Raw genomic sequence first — 24,161 nt, 5'->3', positions numbered from 1 at the left:
TCTCATGTTTCGATGACTTCTCTTGATACGTATTTTCAATCCCCATGGCTTGCCACTTTGGAATCTCCTGATCCCTTAGCCGATACTTTTCTTGCTGACGAAAGTATCATGGAAGTAATGTCTCTGGAGGAACCACCTTCGAATGATACTCATCATCGTTCCTCATTCCTGCCTCGCTCGACGGTCATGTCTATGTGTCTTGAGCCATTCTCTTCTCAGCTGCCTTTTGATGTGTCAGTTTATCCTGACATGGTCAAGATCTTTCAACTGAGGGCACCTTTATCCCTTCATGGAATTAGGATTTTTCTCCCTCCCCGACTTTTTACCGATTGTCCATTATTGCAGCAAGGTTGCCATCTGACTCGTAACCCTCCCTCACCTAGGGGGCATGGGGGCAACGCCTTATATGAGTTCTACTCTATTCTTTAGCCGAGTCGATGCTTACTCGTCATGTCAACGGTACCACTTTGGTGGTCATCTGTGTTGATTGATTACCTGAGTCCGAGCATGGACTCTCTCAAAAAGTACTATGCTTAGGTCATCTTGCATGGTTACTTGTGTACATTAGTGTGTCATTCATTTTTGTGCAGTGTGGTTTGGTGTGTTAGTTTTCAAACAGCTTTCCTGTTTACTATGTTTTCCCTGCTTTGCAGATGTCTGTGACTCCTCACATTGGTTTCACTGATGGTGCTTGTCGTAGTACCCAGAATCTATCCTCCGCAGCATGGGCTATTTATGACCCTCACGGTGAGTTGATTGATCTTCAAAATATTTTTTTAGATCGCACAACTAATAACATTGTTGAATACAATGTAGTCATCGAATTTTTGTCAGAAGCCATTTCTCTTGACATTCAAGAGTTGGTTGTCAACCTGGATTCACAACTTCTTGTCCTTCAACTCAACAGGCAATATTCCATGAGAAACCCTCAGATATTGAGAATGTATCTCCGTATTCGTCTACTAGAAAGGCATTTTTATTATACTACATATCATCATATTCTTAGACACATGAATACATTGGCAGATGCATTAGCTAACTATGTGTTGGATAGACATTTACGAAACATGTGAAAAGCCAAAACAAATAATTTGTACCATAGTAAGCAAGAAAATACAACATATATATACATGGTGATAATGTTTGATACATCAAAACCCCAAAAAATAATATGTGTCTTCAAAATAACACCGGCGGCTCGCAGGCCTCATATATCCGTGGCATGCAGGCCTCAAAAATGTAAAATGTTGGACCTAGGAACTAATCGGCATGGTGATCGTGGTAGCATGAAACTGCTCATGCAACACGAGTCAACAATCAGCGAATCCGATCCGATACTCCCACCGTGTGCCTCTGGTACTGGTGAGGAATGTCTTCCACTCGAGCATACTCTGGAATACCACGAGTCAACCCCTCAAGGTTCCTCGCAATCTCCTCCTCATTGTCACTCCCCTCCTGATAAGGAGCGACATCAAACTGGCGGGCGACGCACCTAGCTATTGGGGACATCCCAGCAGGATGCTCTGGTCCAACATCTACATTAGCAAAATGAAATGTTAAAAAAAAAAATATATATATATATATATAAAATTAAAAATAAATAAAATAAAATAAAATAAACAAATAATAAATAAATAAATAAAAAATTTTGATTTTTTACCTTCGTCGTTAAAATCCTCTCCATATGGCAGCGGCATGTCTGGATCTCCACGGAAGTCGGTGCCACTATATGGCCAATCCTCCACGACAATCAGTGGTCGTCATAGCTATAAAAAGAAGGTGGGCCTATAAGACATATGTTTGCCCCCAGTGATCTTAGCCATCAAACGTCTCCAACGGGCCATCCGTGGGTCGCGTGGCATCAGAGGATCTACCTTAGTCAGTTGGTACTCGAACAGCGGCACCTGTTCCAAGAAAAAGGTCACTTGTATGAATCCGAAGCAAAATTGCTTCAGATTCCCTGCCTTAGCTTTTGTCAGCTGGCATTTTATGTTGATATTCCTAGCTTCTGCCCATTTGAAGATCGTTGTTGCTGTGCAGTCGATGGCATATAGAAATTTCGACTTGTTAGTCTCGTGCACTACTTGGGACCCCGCCACTCTGTTGATAGTCAACAATAGCACTCATAGTGTCAGATCTCGCATGGTGGCAATCTCAATCTTGTCGCTCTTGGATTTGAGGGCTTCAAGACAATGTTTGGCATGCAGCATGGATATGCTTGCCCCAATTGGTCGTGACCCATATAGGTTGACTCGTTCCCCTCTCCGGGACGGTCCTGCGATGAAATATATGTCTGAAGTTTCTAACTCCAACTCCTGGTCACCGATGATGAATATTTCCCGATTTATGTCCCAGAGACTAATCAGGTATCGAAGCAGCTCAGGTTGGGCCTGCATCCCTGGTGTAAGAAAGAACTTGAAGGGCCCACAGTTCCTCTAAGAGTTCAGGAAATTTGGATCATTCAGTGCTTGGGTGTCCACATCTTCGTGCTCACATTCTTTCCATTCTACCATTTTCAACGATTCTTTCCTGCAAAAACCATATATTCAAGTCAATAATCATTTTTGGCCAATAAAATTTGGATTCCAATGGTGGTTTTGAAGGGAAACTGATTTTTTCCTTGTTCACGGCATCGGCACGCCTGTTTTTAAAACAATTGTGCCGACAGCGCGATAGGATGTTTTAATCACCCTCAGCCAACGTGATTTTGTGCCCGGAACTTGCGCCGACCGAGGGAAATTTTTTTTTACAAAACCTCCCTCAAAAATCCAAAAAATGGATGGAAACAGGAATAAATGGTATGGAAATGGAGCTTAGGGCTTTGGCTCTTACCTGTAACTGGCGGCTCGGCGAATGACCTCCCAGATCTCTCGCAATCTGCTCGGAAAAAATTAGGGAAAAAGTGTGTGAAAAGTCTTTTATAGTAAGGTAAAATGGTAAATTGTAAAAAATATTTACTTTTCCTCCCTTTTATTCATTTTTTTCATCAGATATTAGGTTTTGTAAATGTTTCTACCTATTTTGCCTCAAGAATTGGATAATGCGCTTTACCCTTTTGTGTAGCAATAGGTGATGAATGTTCAACGATGATGCCAAGTCACATTTCAGCTCTTTTCTCGACTCGTAAAACTCATATGAAAAGATTTCCAAGTATTTTTCCCTTTTCACTCGTAAAAGAGAATAAAATTGGGGGTCTGCTTTCAAGCTCTTTTCCGACCCTATAAAAATGAAAAGATAACCAAGCCCTTGTCGTTTCGAACTCGTTAAGGGATGCAAAACATCATGCGCCCAGTATAAGTTTACCCCTTTTTCGGGCTAGGATGCACTATTTACAAAAAAGGTACTCCTTGACTGAAATGGTCAAGCGGTCCTCTCAAGTATTGTTTTCTACCTTTTCGGGATTGAGAGATGCAAATGTATGAAAAGGGACCATGTGGAGTTTTCTTTTCCGTGTCCTTTTCAAACTCTCTAAATATGAAAGGATACCGAGTTACACCTTTGTCAGACTCGTTAAAATATTAAACGACATCGGATTCGTCACCATGACGAACATGAGCTTCTCCTTCCTAAGGCTCGTTAAACTTACTAGGTCGGATTCGTCCGAATGATGAACTTATAGTGCAAGCATATGCTAGCCCCTTCAATCTTGCGATTAAAAAATAATTGGGGTACCTGCTAGAAATGGTGGGGGGGGGATTTGGAAATCTGATCAGTTGTGTCGGCAGCTCACTCTTGAACATGACACTTTCTGCTTCGTGTCGGAATGGGATATCCTCCTTTGTATCGTTGACCTCCCTGGGTTGGGCCGTTCATTTTTGCCTTCCATTTGATCTCTGCCACATCATCATGACCACCAATCCTATGGATCCAAAAGCTGCCAAACTTCCATTCGTGTCGTCGATATGTTCAAGAGTTTTCCTTCTTCAGTTACACTTACCCCTGATTCTCTGTATCATCTAAAATCATTTTGCATTCCTTTGTCTCATGTCGACGATGTGGGATATATTATGGCCCTCCTTCGACACAGTCGCTTCTTGTCGACTTCAGCTCATTATCCGGGAAGTTGACCAAGAGACTCCCTTCCAGTACCTTAGAGCTTGCACGCCCTGATGGCAGGTTCTTCGCACTCGATGACAAGTTCACATCATTGGCTTTCAAACAGGTAATTTTACGAGTGTTCGATTTCAGCTCCTCTATTTCACATTCTATGGATTGTCCTGATAGTACCTTGAGGACCATTGTCATTATTGGTGGTTTATCTCGCGCTTGTTAACAGTTTACATCATTGACTGGTAATTAAACGATTTTTTAGCATGTTCAACGTCAACACATCTATTCACATGTTAGAATTTGTACTTTGATCAGGTCGTGTTGGAGAGCAAGACCCTGGGCTTAGATTACAAAAGTCCAGGTTGCAAGGCAGTGTGACATGATTGTGTTGATATGCATGTCTCTTTCAGATGGATGGTTGCGACCATACCATGAGTTATCATATGTGATCCTTCTCATTATTGGATGGTTGTGACCATACCTTGGTTTCGATATGATCCTCTTTATCGGATGGCTGCGCCCATGCCTAGATCTATTTACATGATCATTCTCTGGATGGTTGCATCCATGCCACGATTCATGTATCATTTGATAGAGTTTTCATTTATGTATATGTATCTGTACTTGCTTGTAGGTTTTCCGACGACAGACTTCGGTTCCCCGCACTGATTCATAAAGCATTTCATCCCTCACTCTAGTTTGGCCTTCACGCTTTAGGGGGCATCTATTACACAACATTTTGTCACTGTCCCTGTACTCCCCGTTCCTTGATCCTGGAGGACCTCTACAATGAACCCTACATGCTTTCCCTTCATGAAGAAACTCCCATTATGTCCCTCTTCATGAGCAGAACAATTCCCTTTAGCACCATTTCCCACAAATCTTCAGTTTTTCCCAGTTTACAAGACCGACGCTAATGACCTTTGTCCTCATCATCGTAAACATAAATTAGTAGTGATTAATTCACCCATAATCAATTGATAACATTAAACAATGAAAATTACATCTAGGATTGATATATAATATTATAGCATTAACTCACCAAATCTTTTAGGACTTATTAATTAAAAATTAAATAAATTTATCAAGTAAATAAAATCAATAAATAATTAAACACGAAATAAATACATAAAATTAGAGACATATTAACAAATAATAAATAATTAAAACTAATAAATTAATTTTAATTAATCAGAGAAATTGATTAGTAGTTAAAAACATTAATAAAAGTAATTAATCTAATAAAAAAAATTAATCAATTATTTTTACATTAAAGAAATAAACATAACAATTAATCAACAAACTAAAAATTAATCAACTAATCAAACTAACAAGTGAATAATACAATAAATTTAATAAACATATTAATAAAGAACAATTAATAAAATTAATTAATTAATCAACCCTTTTAATTAATTAATCAACCCTTAATTAATAAACTAATCAATCAAATTAATTAATTAATTAATAAATCAATTAAACCATATATTTAAATAAAATTAATAAACATAGTAAGTAAATAATAAAATAAATTAAGTTATAAACCTATTAATTAGTTAATTAAAAAAAAATCATAATAAGTAAATTAAATAGAGAATAATAATTAATTAAATAAATAAATAAATGAAAATCTAGCCGACCTTTTTTTTTCTTTTCTTTTTTACGTCTTTTCTTCAATTTCCTATATATATAAAACCTAAATCTAGCTCCTCGATACATCATTAAGATCTAAAGAATATCTATTGACGCATCCCTTGATGATGGACTCACTTGGTAGTCTGAAACGTTGGATTCATTAAAACTCTATAACAAATCATTCCTCCTTACTATGTACTGTCACATCACCCAACTGTTAGTTATATAAACACATCAACTATTACCTTGTCATGATAATACCAAGCATGTTCCCTGCAATTGCTCACACATGTCAACCACATGTTCCAAATATCAAGACAATCATATTTATCAATTTGAACTCAACTTTTACAAACAATCATGTCATAACCCATAGCCAACTAATAGTCATTAGACATAATGTTACAATTGTCAACTATATTCAAGTACATATCAACTCTCTTAACACATGTTAGTATAATCATCTTAAAACAAGATCATTGGAACGCTACTCATATTATGAAATTCATCAAACATTCAACCAATCTTACAAACATACCATGTTAAATAAATCAACTAGACGACATAATAGACACCAAACACTCAAACACCAAATAGACATCATACTTAAATAGTCAAGCACAAGGTAGATGACATAAGTGAGTTCATATGTTAATGTATCTCAAGGGAGGCTATCTTGTCTACACAATCAATCCAGTTAGCATGATATAACTTCACAACATATCAACCCAAACATAAATAAGATCATGATATCCATAATAGTCACTAACTAACATCTTCACATCATAAGCTTATATACATTTGTCGTTCATGCATAGAAATCACATATGTATGATCAGTATATACTAGTACAACAAAATGTCACAATAATTTGACTCATACCTGAATGTTGTAACCATAACCATATGCATAGGCCAATTGTTGGATAGTTTCCCCAGGGTCAGTTTTGGGGTTAGTTTAACCATTTTTTGTAAAGTTTTGTAAAGAACGTAAAGTCTCCACGAAATGTGGATGTGGAACACGCAGTTAAGTAGGAGTCAAAGGGGCTTTATCCACTTGTTCGGGTAAGTGATAGGTTAGTTTTTCAGACTCACCCATGGTCTGAGGACCATGGTATTGTATGGAAAGAGCTATATATAATTGAGTCATTGCTAGTCTACAAAGTAATGAAGTCAGATAAAAATTGTTTTGGGCAAGTGCTAAGGCAAGAAAGTTTTGTTTTCTATACTTAGACGAAATGGGAAGGCTCCTGCAACTGAGTGCGCAGGAAGTCTTGGTAAGTCCGTAACTAAGTGCGCAAGGTGGAGAAGTTTGTAAATTGAACGTTGAACTTAATAAAGATTGATTTTGGAGAAATACCTTGCCTTTGAGTAATATTCTTATTTCTATCACGTTATGCTTTATCGCTCTATGATATGTTTTGTATGGAATAATGTGTAATTGATGCGTGAGCCTATTGAATCTTTAATATTTATGCATGAGCTACGTAGCTATATGTTTTCTTGAAGACAACTGTTGAATCTGTTATGATTTCTGTTGAATTAGGTAGATTTATGTGAAGGCAGATCTAGGGTTATTAATTAGTGCGTGAAAGTGGACAGTTTGGTTCTTTAGGGTTTATAAAGTCTCATCACGGACCTTCACGAAGGTCTAGAAGCCATTTCCTTAGAGTTGCAATGGTGGGTCATAGAAGGATACCAATTTGCACAAAGGTAGATCTAAGCTACAAAGGCTTAAGATCACTTATCGCACCCTCTCTGGATGCAGAAACCTAGTTCTAGTATCCCCCAATATTGCTTTGGGCGAGACTGTGGCTTGCGCTATGCAGGTTGTTGCCAAAAGGGCCAGCAGTTAGGGTTTTGTTGGTTGGCGTGAACAACTCTGAACCTAAGTCAAGTCCCCTTAAGCCAATAAATGGTTCTGTTGCCAGGACCGGAATCTATCTAAGAGATGTGTGATAAATGGTTTCCTATGAAGAAAGAGATTAACAAGTGGATTGATCGAAATGTACATGTGTTCACGGCTTAGGAGAATAGGAGCCCTAAATTATCCAAGGAGCAGCAGTTGCAGAGATTTTTGTACATAGACGAAACCGACATGTTCTTCTATTTCTTCCCTGACGAACTACACGAGTGGTTGTCTAAATTGGTCGATAGTCAAGGGACGCAGAGGCTTGACGGTCCTATAGCGTGGACTCTTGAACTGGTGCCACGTCTGGAGGCATCAGAAAGTAATATCGTGCAGGTGGTGGATCACTAGATTGATCGCACGTTGGGAAGTTTCGTGACTTATTTCGCGATCGACAGAAATATCAGCTATAGAAAAGTGAAACGAAGGCTCTTTAAAGGACTGCGAGGTAAGTATTTGAAATCGTTAAGAATTAGGATTAAACTATTGTTGTGTGAAAAGAGAGTTATGCAGTTACCTTGATGATTGGGGCTACGCAAAGCGGGAGATTCTTTAGAAGAAATAGAGGATCAAGCCCAGAATATAGTCCACTCATTGAACCCCCTTCAAGTGACAATGAAGGGACGGTGTTGACTACGTCGCGAAGTGCAGTTAGGTTAATTATGTAGGGTATCCTGAGGATACCTCATCCACTCCACCTCCACCTCCGCCTCATACACCTACACCTTCACCCCCTCCGCCTCCACTTCCACCATTAAACATGGCGAACACGATGAAGATGTCGATTTTTAAAGGAGTAGGCAACGAACATCCCAAACAATTTTGGTTTGTCGTAGGAGTTGTATGGATAACACAGCAGATTACGGATGATAACATCAAGAAAGCGCTGTTGGTTATAGCTTTACAAGATCTCGCATTAACATGGTACATCAAGTATTGCACTAACTTCCCTAATGTGACGTTGGAAGAAACCTAACAAGCTTTGAATAAGGAGTTCAACAAGCCTAAGTCAGAGGCGCAGTCAGTAATTGAGTTTAAGGAAATCCGACAGAAGGTAGATGAGACACCTTGGGATTTCGATAAAAGTTTGAAATGCTTGATTAGGCAGGCCAATATGATAATTAAAAATTCCCAGCATCGCGACTGGTATATAACGTTTCTCTTGCTGCACTTGAGAGTTCCTTTGTCACAACAAAATATAGTAATGCAAGCTAAAGCTTTGGAAATTGCGATGAGGTTGGATGCTTCACCCATACAGGATACGAACCTAGGAGTACAACAGATTCACTCACCGCTGGAAAGCCTGCACTTGGAGTTTCAGAGTCTGAAGAAAGGAAAGGAGGCCTAGCAGAGGTGCACACTAAGGTCCAGTGTTTGAAGTGCAATATCCATGGACATTATAAGGACCATTGCCAAATCTATAAAAACTATATCATGTGGGGAGGGTTTGCTCCCCTGAAACTAGAGAATAAAGTTGGGACGAGCGCAGGAGTTTCGCTATGGTGTGCTATCTATCAGGTTACAAGACAACATGCCAATGATAACTTCCATTTACTATAGAAGTTTGTACAGACCCCTCAGAAGTTGTTTTTCAATTTCTGTAAATATGTGGGACATGATGAACGTCATTGTAGAAGTTATGAGCTAAATATGGATAGAACCCCTACCTACCGAATGTAGGCACATAACCAACCTCAATATCAGGGCGTAAGAGTTGCATGCGGAGGATTCCAAGGCTGAGGATGAGGACAAGGAAGAGGCGGCAGACTAGGTTGAGGGCGTGGGCAAATAATCTGCTATAACTATGGCGAAGCAGGGCACTTCACGCAAGACTGTATGAATCCCATGCATTCGTCATGTTAGTATTGTCGACAGTTTGACCATGTGATAGAGGAATGTCCATTCCTTATGGAAAAGACACAAGAAAAGAAGGCACATCCCCAAAAACCTACGCAAAACATTCCAATGATGAGGGTTGAGCCCTGTGAAGAAGACCAAAGCAGAAATATAGTGACAAGAAGCGGTATGGAGACTAGTGAAGATAAAGGTAAGCAGCCTTAGGATGATGGATAGGTGTGCAAGGCTGTTGAGAAGGAATTAGACTTTGATCTTAATCATGCTAAAGAGACCTTCATGGAAGCAAAGAACTTCGCCGAGGCCTCTACCTCAAGAAGTCATGAAAAAATGCTAGAGACTAGTGCGACACAAGAGGTAGATCCTTCAGTACTAGCTACTTTTATGAAAACCTGTATGAAGTTATTGGGAGATCAGAAAGCGGTAGAAGGGTTGTAAGAGTTAATCGACAAGTGCACAAATAAAGAGAAGACACCCGTTGAACAACGCACTGTGAGGAAAATTGCTAGGCATAAGAAACGCACGGGGTGCGAGATGAGGTTGACTACAGAGATAGGTGAATACGAAATGGACTAGGTAATCCTGGATCAGGGGTCTATTGCGAATGTCCTGCCTAAGTAGACATGGGAAAGGATGGGGAGACCTGCACTACAGTGGTTTCCTATTCAGCTGCACATGGCAAATCAACAGAAGATTATTCCAATGGGGCGCTTATATGGTGTAACGATGGAGATTGAGGGTGCAAGCGTGCTCACTAACTTTGAGGTCATTGAAATAGTGAATGATAATAATTCATACCCCATGTGTCTAGGAATTGACTGGGCTATTGATATGAATGGGTAATCAACTTAAAGAAGCGAAAGATGACATTTGAAAAGAAGTCGCTCAAGGTTATGGTGCCACTAGACCATGTAGAAGGAGCCCATTATACTGAACCTGTGCGTGATTTCGTGGAAAGTGATGATGATCTGGATCAGACATACAAGATCACAACGTGAGATGAAGATGGGATCAATCCTACGGTTGATGGATGAATTGCGTGGGACAAAGATAGCTCATGCACCTCAGATTGGGATGAAGAGCTTAAACACTGGCAGAAACAGTTACATGAAGTATCTACGCTCTGTTGCAATATGATGACCAAGTCGTTGTGGTGTGTCATGACTGAGGTAAGGAACAATCCGCATTATGGTGGTTTGACTGATGTGGATATGTTTCTAAATGAATTGAAAGAGAAGTACCAGAATAACATCGCTTCCAGGCACTGGAGTTGGTTCTGCGTGATACGCCTACCCATTGGTGGGTACACACAAGGAAAACTTCTTTGGATGGAAGGAATACAAAAGGATGATGAAATTGCGGTTTGGATATGCTAATACTTGGATGACAAAAAAATACAATGGAAAGGATAATTGCGCGATCATTTGTCGCAATGGACTAAGGCCTAGGGAATAGAACCACAACCAGAATGGGTACACATTTTCTGTCATACCTTAGATACAATTTGAATGAACTGGTATCTGCAGATGGAGCTTCGCCATGGGACAGCTGAATGGGACATCTTAAGGGAGAGTTTTCTATTAACTTTTAGCTTTGAGGATGGGTTTGAGAGCATTAATGAAGCACTCCAAGAGATAAAAGCAACTATATTCAGAACATCGAAGGAACCAGTAGAATGGGCTCAGTCGGATTGGAGTACGCAGTTGCGCCATGCGCTGGAGTGTTACAATGTGACTACTGAATAAGAAGAAGAAGATCCACGAAATATTACCATTCAAAAGATAGAAGGATAACACGAAGTCAAAGGACTGAAGGTGGTGAACCCAGACATATCAGAACCTTTGAAAACTTGACAAGTAAACATTAGGTTTGAGGCAGAACCTAAGTTCGCGAAGATAGGTGACTATTGGGACGAAGATACGGTTGATAAGGGAGTTGAGTTGTTGCGCGAGTACCAGGATTTATTCCAAACGAAGTTTTTCCGATTTGAAAGGGATCATCGGAGATTTAGGTATTATGAGGATTACGTTGAAGAAAGATGCGAACCATGTTAAGCAGAGGCCTTATCGGCTAAAACCAAAGTATAAGGAGAAGGTGCGTCAAGAACTGGATAAGATGATGGATGCTAATATTATTGAGACAGTCAAGGAATCAGATTGGGTAAGCCCAATGGTGGTCCAAGACAAGAAATAGAAAGGCTAGATTTGAATATGTGCATATTTGCGAAAGCCCAATGGTGGTCCAAGAAAAGAAATAGAAAGGCGAGATTTGAATATGCATAGATCTGCGAAAGCTCAATGATGCATGTGTGCATGATCCGTTCCCAACATCGTTTATTGATGAAGTATTAGAGAATGTTGGCGGACAGGAGGCTTATTCATTCACTGATGGATTTTCGGGATATCATCAAATAAAGATCGCACCAAAATATCTAAGCAAGACAACCTTTGTGACGAAGTGGGGTTGCTTTCAATATACAGTAATGCCATTCGGATTGAATAATGCGCCTGCAATCTTTTCGCGGGTTGTGATCATAACGTTCAAAGAGTTTATTCATAAATTCTTGGAGGTGTATTTTGACGATTAGATTGTGTTTGGATTAGTGAAGCACCATGTTGCGAGTTTGTGTCTTATGTTGGATACATTTCGAAGGTATCACATCGTGCCGAACTTGAAGAAGTGCATATTATGTGTGCCCTGTGGGATTTTGCTTGGCCATGTTGTATGTAAGCAGGGCTTGATGGTGGACCTTGCGAAGATCGATGTAATTGTGAATTTGGAAGCTCCTAGGAATGTGAAACAATTGCGCGTGACATTGGGGCACACTGGGTATTACAGGAAGTTTATCAAGGCATATGCTTAGATAATCACGTCAATGGAGAAATTATTGAAGAAAGATGTGATGTTTTGCTGGGATGAAGACTGTCAGCGCAGTTTGGATGTCTTGAAGGAAAAGTTGGTGATTGCACCTAATTTGGTATTTCCAAACTAGAAGAAGGAATTCCATGTGCATGTAGATGCCTCTTGCATTGCACTAGGAGCAGTATTAACACAGGCAGGAGAAGGAGAGATTGATCATCTTATAGCCTTCATGAGCAGAAAGTTATCAAAAACTGAGAATAATTACTCCACTACATAGCACGAAGGGCTGGCGATGGTCTATGTGCTACAAAAGTTTATGCATTATTTATTGGGTGGACACTTTAAAATGTATACAGAACACTCCGCGGTGAAATACCTGGCCAATAAGGTGGGGGGGGGGGGGGGAGACATATCAATGGTTACTGTTGTTTCAAGAATATGAATTTGAAGTGATTGTGAAGCCTAGATGGTCGAATGCAGGACCAGACCATCTATCAAGGATCAAAACCGACGAAGAACCAAATAGTTTGGAGGAAGGATTGTCGGATGCGCAGATCTTTGCGGTGCGCATTGCGAATGATCATTTTTTCGATATCATTCAGCTTTTAACCAAGGGAACAACTCCGGAAGGCTATTCTACCCGGAAAAAGGAGTTGGTAGTCTGTGTTGTAGATTTTTCGGTGATTACGGGTCACTTGTATAAGATGGGAATGGATGAGATACTGCGAAGGTATGTTCCAGAATTTGAACATGTTAGTATCCTAGCAGAAGCACATGGAAGAGTGGTAGGAGATCACTACACAGGAAAAGCAACGCACAGAAGATTTTGTGCCCCAGGTTATGGTGGTCGACATTACACAAGGATTCTAATGCATACTGCATGGTGTGTGATGCTTGCCAAAGGAAGGGGAAGCCTTCACGATGGGATGAGTTGCCTTTAAATCCTCAAGTTTTATTGTAGTTATTTGATAAATGGGCCATTTACTTCATAGGTCCAATACAACCACTAGGTAAGAAGATGGGCATGCAGTATATCATTACTGCAACAGAGTATTTACCTATATGGGCAGAAGTGCAACCAGTAAAGGATTGTACAACTGCCACTGCTGCGAAATTTCTGTTTGAATATGCCTTAACGTCGTTTGGATGCCCTAAGATATTTATGAGTGGTAGGGGTACACATTTCTTGAATGAAACAATTAGCGCGATGCTTGAGGAATTCCAGGTGTATCATCAGAAGAGCACACCCTATCACCCGCAGGCAAACGGAACGGTGAAAGCATTTCATAAAATTTTGGAGGATGTGTTGACAAAGGTGTGCAACGCACAGAGAAATGACTAGGATATGAACATACTGGCAGTGTTATGGGCTTATAGAATGACCAACAAGAAGTTGACCGACCGAACACCGTTTAGGTTGGTCTATGGAATTGAAGCAGTGATGCCCATGGAGTATATTGTGCCAAGTTTACGTATTGTAACGTTGACAGAGATGGCGGATCGTGAGACCTTGGAGGAACGGCTCGCATAGATCATGGAGTTAGAAGAGGACCTCTTCCTTGCAAGATTTCACTAGAAAGTGCAAAATGAACGTGAGAAAGCATGGCATGATAGGCATACTAAGTTGTGCATATGGCAGTAAGTTCACCAAGTTTCCAGGGAAATTTCAAATGACTGGTTGGGGCCATATGTTGTTAAGGAGATCACAGATGGTGGCGTAGTTTAGCTCGCGAAGCTGAATGGGGAAACATTCCCTAGGAAAGTGAACGGAAGTAGGCTAAAGTTGTACACAAGTGATCCTGCTCCTGTACAATGACTATATGGTAGCAGGACAGTCTTAGTAATCCAAGAAGCTGCAAGGGATTTCGGGACTATAACTATGCTGCCTGACGAGGAGAAAAACGCAGTAGGGGGGATGTGCAATGAAAGATAGGAGTGCGACAGGTGAAGCTATGCTGGATGAGTTACGCCATGGAGGATGGTACCCCGTGAATGGGTCCAAAAGTAGTCGTTGGAGTTACTATTCATGATTTGATGGAAAAAATTTCGTTAAGAGGAGTGAGTAGGTGCCATTTATGGCGAAAATATTTGGAGATCTGCCACCAAAGATGCATTTATGATCAAAAATTTGAGGGAATGGTCAGATTTGAATTCAAAACTCATTATAAATTGGGCATGTTGGTTTGCCGAAGAACACTTTTCATTCTGAGAATTGTGTCTGAGCCCTCTTGTTGTCGTTGTATGAATCGTAAGGTTTGGGAGGACTTGATTTCCAGTCCAATATTCGCAACGTTGCCTAAAATTAACTAGAGAACTATTCTCAAGCAAATGACTGCCACAAATCCCACAGAAGCTGTGAGTTTTGAAGTTGTCGTCTCTGACGCGGTGGCCTCTGAGATATCAAGTATGGAAGCTACGCCCCATGTGCCTATGGTGCCAAGGTCACCTAGGCCGAAGCAATCGGTTGCAAGAGAGAAGCATAAGAAACCTAGGACAGTGAGACAGTCACTGAGGAAGAATCTGGAAGTTCGGCAGAAGGAGAAGAAGGGTAAGTAGTCGGAGAAAGTTGTGGACCTAGAGGAAGAGGAATTCCAAGGAGTGGAGTAATTGCATGCTGAGGAGGTCGATTCTATCACATGGCTCTCGAAGTATATCCCTTAGCGGAAAGGGAATACTAAAGTGACGAAAAACCCTGATTCCAGGAAGTTTACAGTCTCGACACCCCTGTTACTGGAACGTGTTGAATTTGAAGACACAACCTTAGCGCGCATTCTGGTACTGAAGATGGAGGATTGGAATCTCTTGAACCATGATAGATTCCCTCATTTGGCTACCCACAAGTACATGACAAAAATTTATTACGAAGAAACTGGGGTTACGCGATTGAAACCCATGAAATGGGTTTGAGGTGTTGAGTAGGCCAGGTTGCGCACATGCTCTACGTATCGCATTTTCATAGATCAGTTATTAACGTTGTGTCTTTGTGCCAGTTGCTCGCGCTAGTGCATGATGGGTGCCTATAGCTTGGGGAGCCCATCCCGATTACATATATGCTCATCCATCAGATTACAAAGTTGCCCTACAAAGGGGGAGACCCTACCAAGGAGTTTGGGGGGAAAAGTGGAGAAAAGGAGTTAGCAGATAAGATGAAGGTGGAGTTTGGTCTTGTGAATACGTTGTGCGGATATTCTATCAGCTCCATTGAGGACTAAGTGGTGTAGTTCACCACCCAAATACTTGCAGGCAAAATTATGAGGAAATGTCGCACGGACGAAGTTCTGGCGCATGTAGTATCATTGGTCGCCTAGTGCGCGAAGGGAGTATAATATAACTAAGCGAAGTATTTGTGTAAGAAGTTCCTCACGAATTGTCGCGAAGGTCAGGAGAAAAATAAGTTGTTTCATTATGTGTGGCTATTGTTGTCAATTGTATTAGTAGCATGGAAATTTCCAGAGGAAAACCAGTTTCCTTCGCAGGCGGAAGATTTACTGGAGACAGCGAAGTTCACTTCGCTGTGGGAAACAAAGGATCCATAGAGGATCAAGGAGTCGAATATTTTCTGGATATTAATGGAGATGGATCTTAGGACAATCATCAATCAGCGGCCACGTTTGTCCCCAACTTTGTACGAACAATTAACGGCCTTCACGGAGTTCAAGGTTGATTTCCACAATGTATCAATCAAGGCGCGGAAGGAACCTAAGATTATATGGGACAAGCTGCCATACTTAGTATCATAGATGGACGTGCAAGATATTGTGGGGAACTAGCCCACGGAGTGGCACAAACCCATGGAGCTTGGTGTTGGCACCAATAAAGGTGCAAAAAGAACTACTGCGCAGTCGACTGTTGCGCATAAGCGTAAAGAGGTAGCACAAAAGGCAGCACAAGCTCTAGCTGAGCAGAAGAGGAAAGAAGTTGCTGCTAAGGCAGTTGCGGAGAAAGAGCATGCTGAAAAAGAGCATGATGAGAAAGAGCACGCTGCGAAAGAGTGTGTCGAGGCAAAGTGCATTGGCACAAAGGAAGTTGAAGAATTGACTTCCCAGCATATAGATGAGCAGGAACTCTTAGAGCAAGAAGGAGGTGATAGAGATGAGCAGAGCACTCCCTTCACAGTAAAAAAGAGCAGAAAGGAGACAACTGTTGGGCCCCATAAGAAGCATAAATCAGATAAGTAGACGTGCATAGACCTGAAGATCTTAACAGAAGGGATCTTGATGAAACCAACGATAAGGTCAGAGACACCACAACAGAGTTGTGGCAGCAGTTTGAACAACAATATATGCAGACGCTAGGGAGCGTCTAGAAGGATCTGCGCCAGCTACAGATCCAGACTGATAGGATGCAAGTGAGCGTTGGGCAAGCGAGTGGGGTGCAAGTGAGCCTGGCGCAAGGGAGGAAGACAATAGCAAAGATGGAACAGACTCTAGACCTTAGAGTCATACTTTTACCAGAAGGATCTGTTCGCCCAGAATCAGAGGAAGGTCGTGTTGTATTAGGCACAGTGAAAGATATGGGGGTAAACTTGGCCGCATTGCGCTTCCAACCCTCCATGCGCTGCATCAGGGGGTTTCGAACAAGCTGAGGATCAGAGAGTAGCGTGCCCTTGCAGTCATCAGTGAGTGCAAGGTAAATAATGAATATATGTTCGTGGAGAAAGCTCAGGCTCTGAAAGAAAAGGAGCTACAAGCATGTAGTCAGAGCCTGGAGACAACAATAGATCAAGCATGCAAATCAGTTCTAGAGTTGAACATCCCAGAGGATGCCATAGCGACAACAAAAATCTGAAAATTAGTTGTTGTAGTCCGCGCGTCTAAGGATTAGATAGGAAAAGTCACATTCATTTTTCAGATGAAGATCTCACAGCTGTAGCTGAAGTTGCAGCCCACCACTCTGCTACAGGTTTGGGAGCAACGCAGAGCAGCGATCAGGGAAAACATGGGTACATTGGATATAGCAGTCACAGACTACGCGATGATGTTTGATCCATCCAAGGAGTTATGGACAAACTTATAGGAGGATCTGAACTTGCAGAGGCTAAACATAGATATCTAGGAAACACAGCGCAAGTATGATGAAGTAAGAGCGACTGCGCCCACTTTGGCGCCATCCCAACACCTCATGCGCTTGCAGGAAGGCAAGCAACTACAATCACAGATGGAAGAACTATAGAGAAAAGAGGGACTTCTCAAGGCCAGACTACAACCATGGATAGAGGAAGCCTGTCATTTTACTCTATCACTTCAAGAAAAATTACTACAGCAGACACAGAGAACGATGCGCTTAGCAGTGGAAGGATCAACAACAAAGAAACTAGTATAAGAAGTGCAGCAGGCTGCGGTACGGAGCTCTACTGATATCGCAGCATTACAAGTCGAGTTAGGTGGCCTCCGTAGCAAGATCGAGGTGTCAGTTGAATGACTCCATGGCGGGTCACCATATTTGTGTTGGGGGCTTGTTGGGATAAGGTCCCTAGGGTTAGTTTAACCATTTTTTGTAAAAGTTTTGTAAAGAATGTAAAGTCTCCGCGAAATGTGGATGTGGAGCATGCAGTTAAGTAGGAGTCAAAGGGGCTTTAGCCCCTTGTTTGGGTAAGTGATAACTCGACTTTTTAGACTCACCCATGGTCTGCGGACCATGGTATTGTATCGAAAATATATAATTGAGTCAGAGTGAGTCTAAGAAGTAATGAAGTCAGATAGAAATTATTTTGGGGAAGTGCTAAGGCAGGAAAGTTTTGTTTCCTGTACTTAGGGGAAAGGGGAAGGCTCTTGCAGGTGAGTGCACAGGAGGTCTTGGTAAATCCGCAACTAAGCGCGCGGACCCCTGCAGTTAAGTGCACAGGGTGGAGAAGTCTGTAATTGAACGTTGAACTTAATAAACATTGATTTTGGAGAAATACCTTGCCCTTGAGTATATTCTTATTTCTATTATGTTATGCTTTATCGCTCTATGATATGTTTTCTATGGAATAATGTGTAATTACTGCGCGAACCTACTGAATCTTTAATATTTATGCATGAACTAAGTAGCTATTTGTTTTTGCGAAGACAATTGTTGTATCTGTTATGATTTCTGTTGAATTGGGTAGATATGCGTGAAGGCAGATCTAGGGTTATTAATTAGCGCGTGAAAGTCAAAAATTTACTTATTTAGGGTTTATAAATTCTGATCGCAGACCTTCGGGAAGGTCTAGAAGCCATTTCCTTGGAGTTGTAGTGGCGGGTCATAGAAGGATATTGATCTGTGCAAAGGTATATCTGAGCTACAAAAGCTTAAGATCACTTATCACACGGTCTTTGGATGCAGAAACATGTTTCTAGCATCCCCCAATACTGCTTCAGGTGAGACTGTAGCCTGCACTATGCAGGTAGTTGCCGAAATGGCCAACAATTAGGGTTTTGTTGGTTGGCGTGAACAACTCTGAACCTGGGTTAGTCCCCCTTTAGCCAACACCAATCCAATTTAACATGATACATATAACATCAAGATATTAATGTAATAACCCAATCATCAATTTAACTATCATAAAACAACAATAACAATGCATACAACCACAGGTTACCATTATTCTTAACTATCTGACACATGTGCATATGAATACACTAATCAACTATCATATATCATGTATGTAACAATAACATCAAAAGACATGTACATAAACCTAATGCATATAATAATCCTTAACTTATTTACCTACATGCCCAACACACAATACCTGTATGACAAGCTGTTCTTACCCCAAAGCATAATGTTGCAACCTCATTATGATGATCTACATCTCCTGCTCTATCTCAGCTAAAACATTAGCATCATCATGACCTAAATTAAATACAATGACTTCACAAGGCATGTTTTACCTACATTTCATGCATAACTAAAACCAAGACCATGCATGCATAAAAACTGCATATAGACATATAGCACATGAGTATGAAACCATATACACATCATTATAGCTACGGTCGAGTCATCAATGCATGACCATATCAACTACACAAACCATGACCTCGTGCATGACAACAACAACCACATCACGTGCACTTAAAAACATGCGATCACTGACATGCATAACAAATGAATAATCAACATACACACACGAAGACATAATCCACGACAACGCCTTCAACCTTCACATGGCAACAGCGCTATAACCATTATCAACACCATGAAAATGCAACAAGCACATGGACTACATGTTGGGTTGTGTTATATTTTTTCCAAGAATAACCTACGTAGTGAACTGGGGGTTAGAGTGGGCGAGGGGCGGGCGGGGCGCAGCCAACCTTCGTTGCGCTGATTATGCAGCGGGGGGGCACAGGGGGGGTGGGTAGCCCCCCTCTAGGGGGGGCAAACCTACTATTGGGTCTTGAAATTGTCATTCATTTCCATTACACTTTCACTATTACGTCCATTATATCACCTCCATTTCACTACTATGTCACTACATTCATCTCACTTTCATTATCATTGGGTCACATTTATGTTTTTCCAGACTTTATTAATTCTTAGCCTTTTAAGTGAATTTGTGGTTAAAAATTAGAAAATAATGTGCATATTCTTATACCTAACAAATGGGTTGAGATTGTTGACATGTGTAGGTCAAAAGGAGGCTTCTAGAAGACCTTTATGTGGCACCCTAAGGCCAAATTCGAATTTGAGTGGAGAGGGTCATGGGATCATGAGAATATGTGTCACATTTTCTATTTGTATTGAAACTCCAAGAAGACATGTGTCTTATCATTTCCTATTTTGATTAGGACTCTAGAGGTATAGGGAGAGATTCATGGACTCTCATTAATGAGATGACTTCTCATCTTTTTTTATAAATAGGAGACATCTCTCCTTCATTTGGTACCTTTTTAGTTTTGGAAAGCTTTGGAGAGTTTTGCAAACTTTTGTAATTTTGAAGCATTTGAATAAAGCTTTGATGTTCTCAACATGGAAGGAGATGTGAAGTAGATGTCATGGGGCATATTAGAATGTAAGGTAGAGTAGATTTTGTTTTGTATTTTTGCTTTGATTTCATTCAAGTATGTCATTTTATTGCTTTCAAGTTTGATAGTTTAGATTTTCCATTCATGCAAGTTTAATTCATGCAAGTGTGTTCAACCGGTAGATTGTAGATTTATCTAACTGTGTAATCTATGCTTATCAAAATAGTCCAAGAAAAGTATTTTCCAATTGGTGCTTGGAGCATTAGAGCACACAGTAGATTAGTTTTTCTTTACATGTTTTATATTTGCTTTCCATAGTTTAATAACTCATGTTGTAAGTGAATATTTCCGAAAGCCCTTGGTTCACTAAGTGGTGAAGTATTTCATTTATGAATGAGTCTTTCTCTGCATTTTTATGTTTACTTTTTCTTAGAACAACGAAGTATTGAATCTCTCAAAAGAATGTTATCACAAGGAGGTAGTTCTCCCAAAATTGTATAGTAGAGCGATAAAACACTTCATTTAATTGTTAGAGTAGAATTAGTTGCAATTTCACTTTCAACCTTAGTCTTTCATTTAAATTTCATTTTCAGTTTTAGAACAATGAAGTATGGAGTCTCTCAAACAATGCTATCACAAGGAGGTAGTTCTCCCAAAATTGTATAGCAGAGTGATAAAACACTTCATTTAGTTGTTATCATTTTTCCTTTCATTTCATAAATATTTTGCCGACTTAGATTAATCTAACTGTTCAAAGTTTTGATTTGTTTTTATCTAATGTTCATTTCCTTTTCCCTTTCTTTAGAAATTAGATTTTAACAATAAGAGTCATTAGATTTAGTTGTCCATTAACATTTAGAGATTTTCATCTATAAGCATAACTTTTATTTCCTAGATTAATTTTATTAAGCATGAGAAACAAAACCCCAAAAAACAACATAAACTATAAAACAATGAAGTAAGAGAAAGGTTAACTAAACACATATAGTGCACCACATTTCATCAGTTTACGATACCCGGATTGATAATCTATGTAGAGCAATTTAAGACACTAAATTGACTAGACATTTTGGCGCCGTTGCTAGGGAAGTGTAATTAGGAGACTTTATTTCTTACATCTAAAAAAAAAATGTAATAATTTCTTGAGTATGTTCTCCTCCTACTTTGTGTGACCTCGAGGATCAAAAAAAGAATTTTTATGTTAAAAAAAAAAAAAAAAAGAAAAAAATGGACAAAATAAACTTCATCATTTCACTTGATTCAAAATAATAATAATAAATAAATAAATTCAACTACTTTGATAGGTTCAGCTATCCAAGATTGATTGGTTATGGTTTGTAGTGACCCTCAAAACACAATGTCCTATTTTAATAAGATTTTGCAAATTAGTTGCGGAATGTAGCCCTATTCCGCAACAAACAGTGAATTCCGCAGCTATTTCCAAGGTTTAGCAGGTTGCAGGCATCCAATGAAGAAACTGACCACATGGGCATCTCTGGAATCGTCCCGACATGGATACTATCCTAGTCACCCAGCCCAGATTGATAAAAAAATCAGTTTAAGGCCTCAGTCAAAGTCCTGTTTTTAGCATATTTACCTTGAAGTCTTTGCTGCCTGAAATTGACAACCATTAATCATTTTTATAAAATTTCACACTTTCAGAGAAAAAAGAATAAACAACCAATGGCTATCTCCAATCCTAGTTTTCACTGTGGCCTCAATGGAAAATCTACATTCTTGTTCAAGTTTTGGCCTTGAAACAAACCTGCAAAAAAAAATTTAAAAACCTGCAACTCATTTTTAAAATAAATTACAAAGCCCTGGTCAATATCTCACACTTTTTCAGCAAACAACTCTATGGAGTTCAGTAAATGCATTTCAACTATTCTACAGAGTTAACTAAAAATGCATTTAGAAGTGAGTTTATATCATAATGATGGTGGGATATGCATTTTTAAGTGGCGCTGTAAGGGAAGCTTACATAGTTTGAATCGCCAGATCTGATCCCAAACAAAATCCATGACTTTGAAATCAAGACAGAGCACTGGGAGCTACAACCTTCATATGTTAAAGAGATATCGCCAGCGGCTAAATTCCAAATTGCAAATGGTGATGTTTAAATTCTAGAGAACATGGGCCATTTAAATAGGGAAAACAAAGTTGTTTTAGGAAAGAATAACGAAGATGCGAAGATGATAGAATTTGTGAGACGTCTTTGCAATCTTGACTTGTCGTTGTCTAACTCCAAGATGTGAAGGTTGTAGGGAACTGCAACCATCCAAACTTCCTCATGAAAATAGAACTTCAATAATGGAACAAGCTCACCGAAATTGACTGACTCATACACTTTGAAAACAATTTTTCTTTTATTTTATTTTCTTTTCTTTTTTCCTTCCCTCTGAAATTGATTTTACAGCCGAATGCAGCAATTCAGGAAAACACAAAACAGTAAAAAACGTCAAACTTCAACTACATGATCCTGCCAAACTAAGACAAATTAGGGAAAAATAAAACATGGGTTTTTTCAGGGACGGGGTCAATTATATAACCCATAAATCATTTTAAGAAATTTGCAGCGGTTTGGGAAAAATTTTCAGTTCTTTGAAGCCCATTTTTGCATGTCGCGAGAGAGAAAAACGGAAATTGAATTAATGAACAGACTATGATTTAATTCGGCAAAGGAGTTCTGATTTGGAATCAATTATGTGCTGGCATTTAACCTTACTCCACCTCGTCTCATGACTTAATGCCTTCCTTTTTTAACTCATACTTCATTATGCCACTCCACCACGTCTCCCGCCATGCCTCACGCCTTCTATTTTTAACTCGTACTTCGTTATGCCAAGGTGGATGCCGTGGTCTATTTAGTTGAATCTATTATAGCTCTATATATTATGACTGTGATATCTGTATTTTTCAGCTGGACTGCACCAAATATTTTATCTCGGAAATGGACTCATCTTGTTACAACAGTCTTGTTCTTTGTATTTGGTTTGTGGCCATTATGGGAAGGAATCACAGAGGATGGAGAATCAGAAGAGTTGGCTGAGGTGGAAGCTAAGTTGTCTGCTGATCAGAAAGAAAATGGAATTTCAACTAAGGCAACTATAAAATCTAAGGTGGACGATGATTAAAAAAGAAAACAAGAGAGACCTTTCCTTACGAAGTATTTTTCACCAATTCTCCTAGAGGCATTTTCGCTGACATTTTTTGGAGAGTGGGGTGATAAGAGCCAGCTTGTTACAATAGGACTAGCTGCAGACGAAAATCCAATTGGTGTAGTTCTTGGGGGCATTATAGGGCACACTCTTTGTACGACTGTTGCTGTGTTTGGAGGGAATTCTTTGGCAGCTCGAATATTTGAAAGATGGTTGTAATTTTTGGTGGAATTCTTTTTGTTATATTTGGCTTTCAGTCTTTGCTGACGAAAGTGGAGGATGCCTGAAAATTCCTCTAGCATTTGATGATGATTACGAACTACTTTATTATCTTTTCTTGTGCCCATGTCTGATGTCCATGATTATTTTTTGCTTTCATTGTTACATCTTTCATCTCATTGGGTAATTTCCAGTTGGATTGCTGCAGTAATTCAATACATATTTCTAAAAAAAAAAAAAAATTGAATCAATGAAATAAGTAAGTTATTTACTCACTTTTTTGAAGGTGTTGATTAATTTTGGAATAATGATGAAAAATGAATGACTAACTTTTTATTCAAGATTTTTAGCTACAGAAACTGTGCACATTCCGCAGCTAAAGTCATTCCGCAGCTAAAGCCATTCCGCAACTGAAAACCTCACTGTTCAAATCAGCCTAACTTTCTCATACGAAATCAGATTTCGATGATTCAAGTGTCGTTGGAAAGCTATCGACAAGATATACACAATGAGAAATCCATCATCAGAGTTTGAAACA

General features: G+C 39.7%; 1 pseudogene; it reads left to right on the top strand.

Moving 5' to 3' along the window:
• The first annotated feature begins 16,651 nt into the window (after nucleotides 1-16,651).
• LOC149168028 (GDT1-like protein 5 pseudogene) lies at nucleotides 16,652-23,691 on the top strand (annotated as a pseudogene).
• The last annotated feature ends 470 nt before the right edge of the window (nucleotides 23,692-24,161 follow it).

The sequence above is a fragment of the Pinus tabuliformis genome, chromosome 5_1 (genome assembly GCF_031772625.1).
Source record: "Pinus tabuliformis cultivar Carrire ecotype Pingquan chromosome 5_1, CPIR1, whole genome shotgun sequence".
Classification (NCBI taxonomy): Eukaryota; Viridiplantae; Streptophyta; class Pinopsida; order Pinales; family Pinaceae; genus Pinus; species Pinus tabuliformis.
This window is presented reverse-complemented; position numbering and strand designations above follow the sequence as displayed.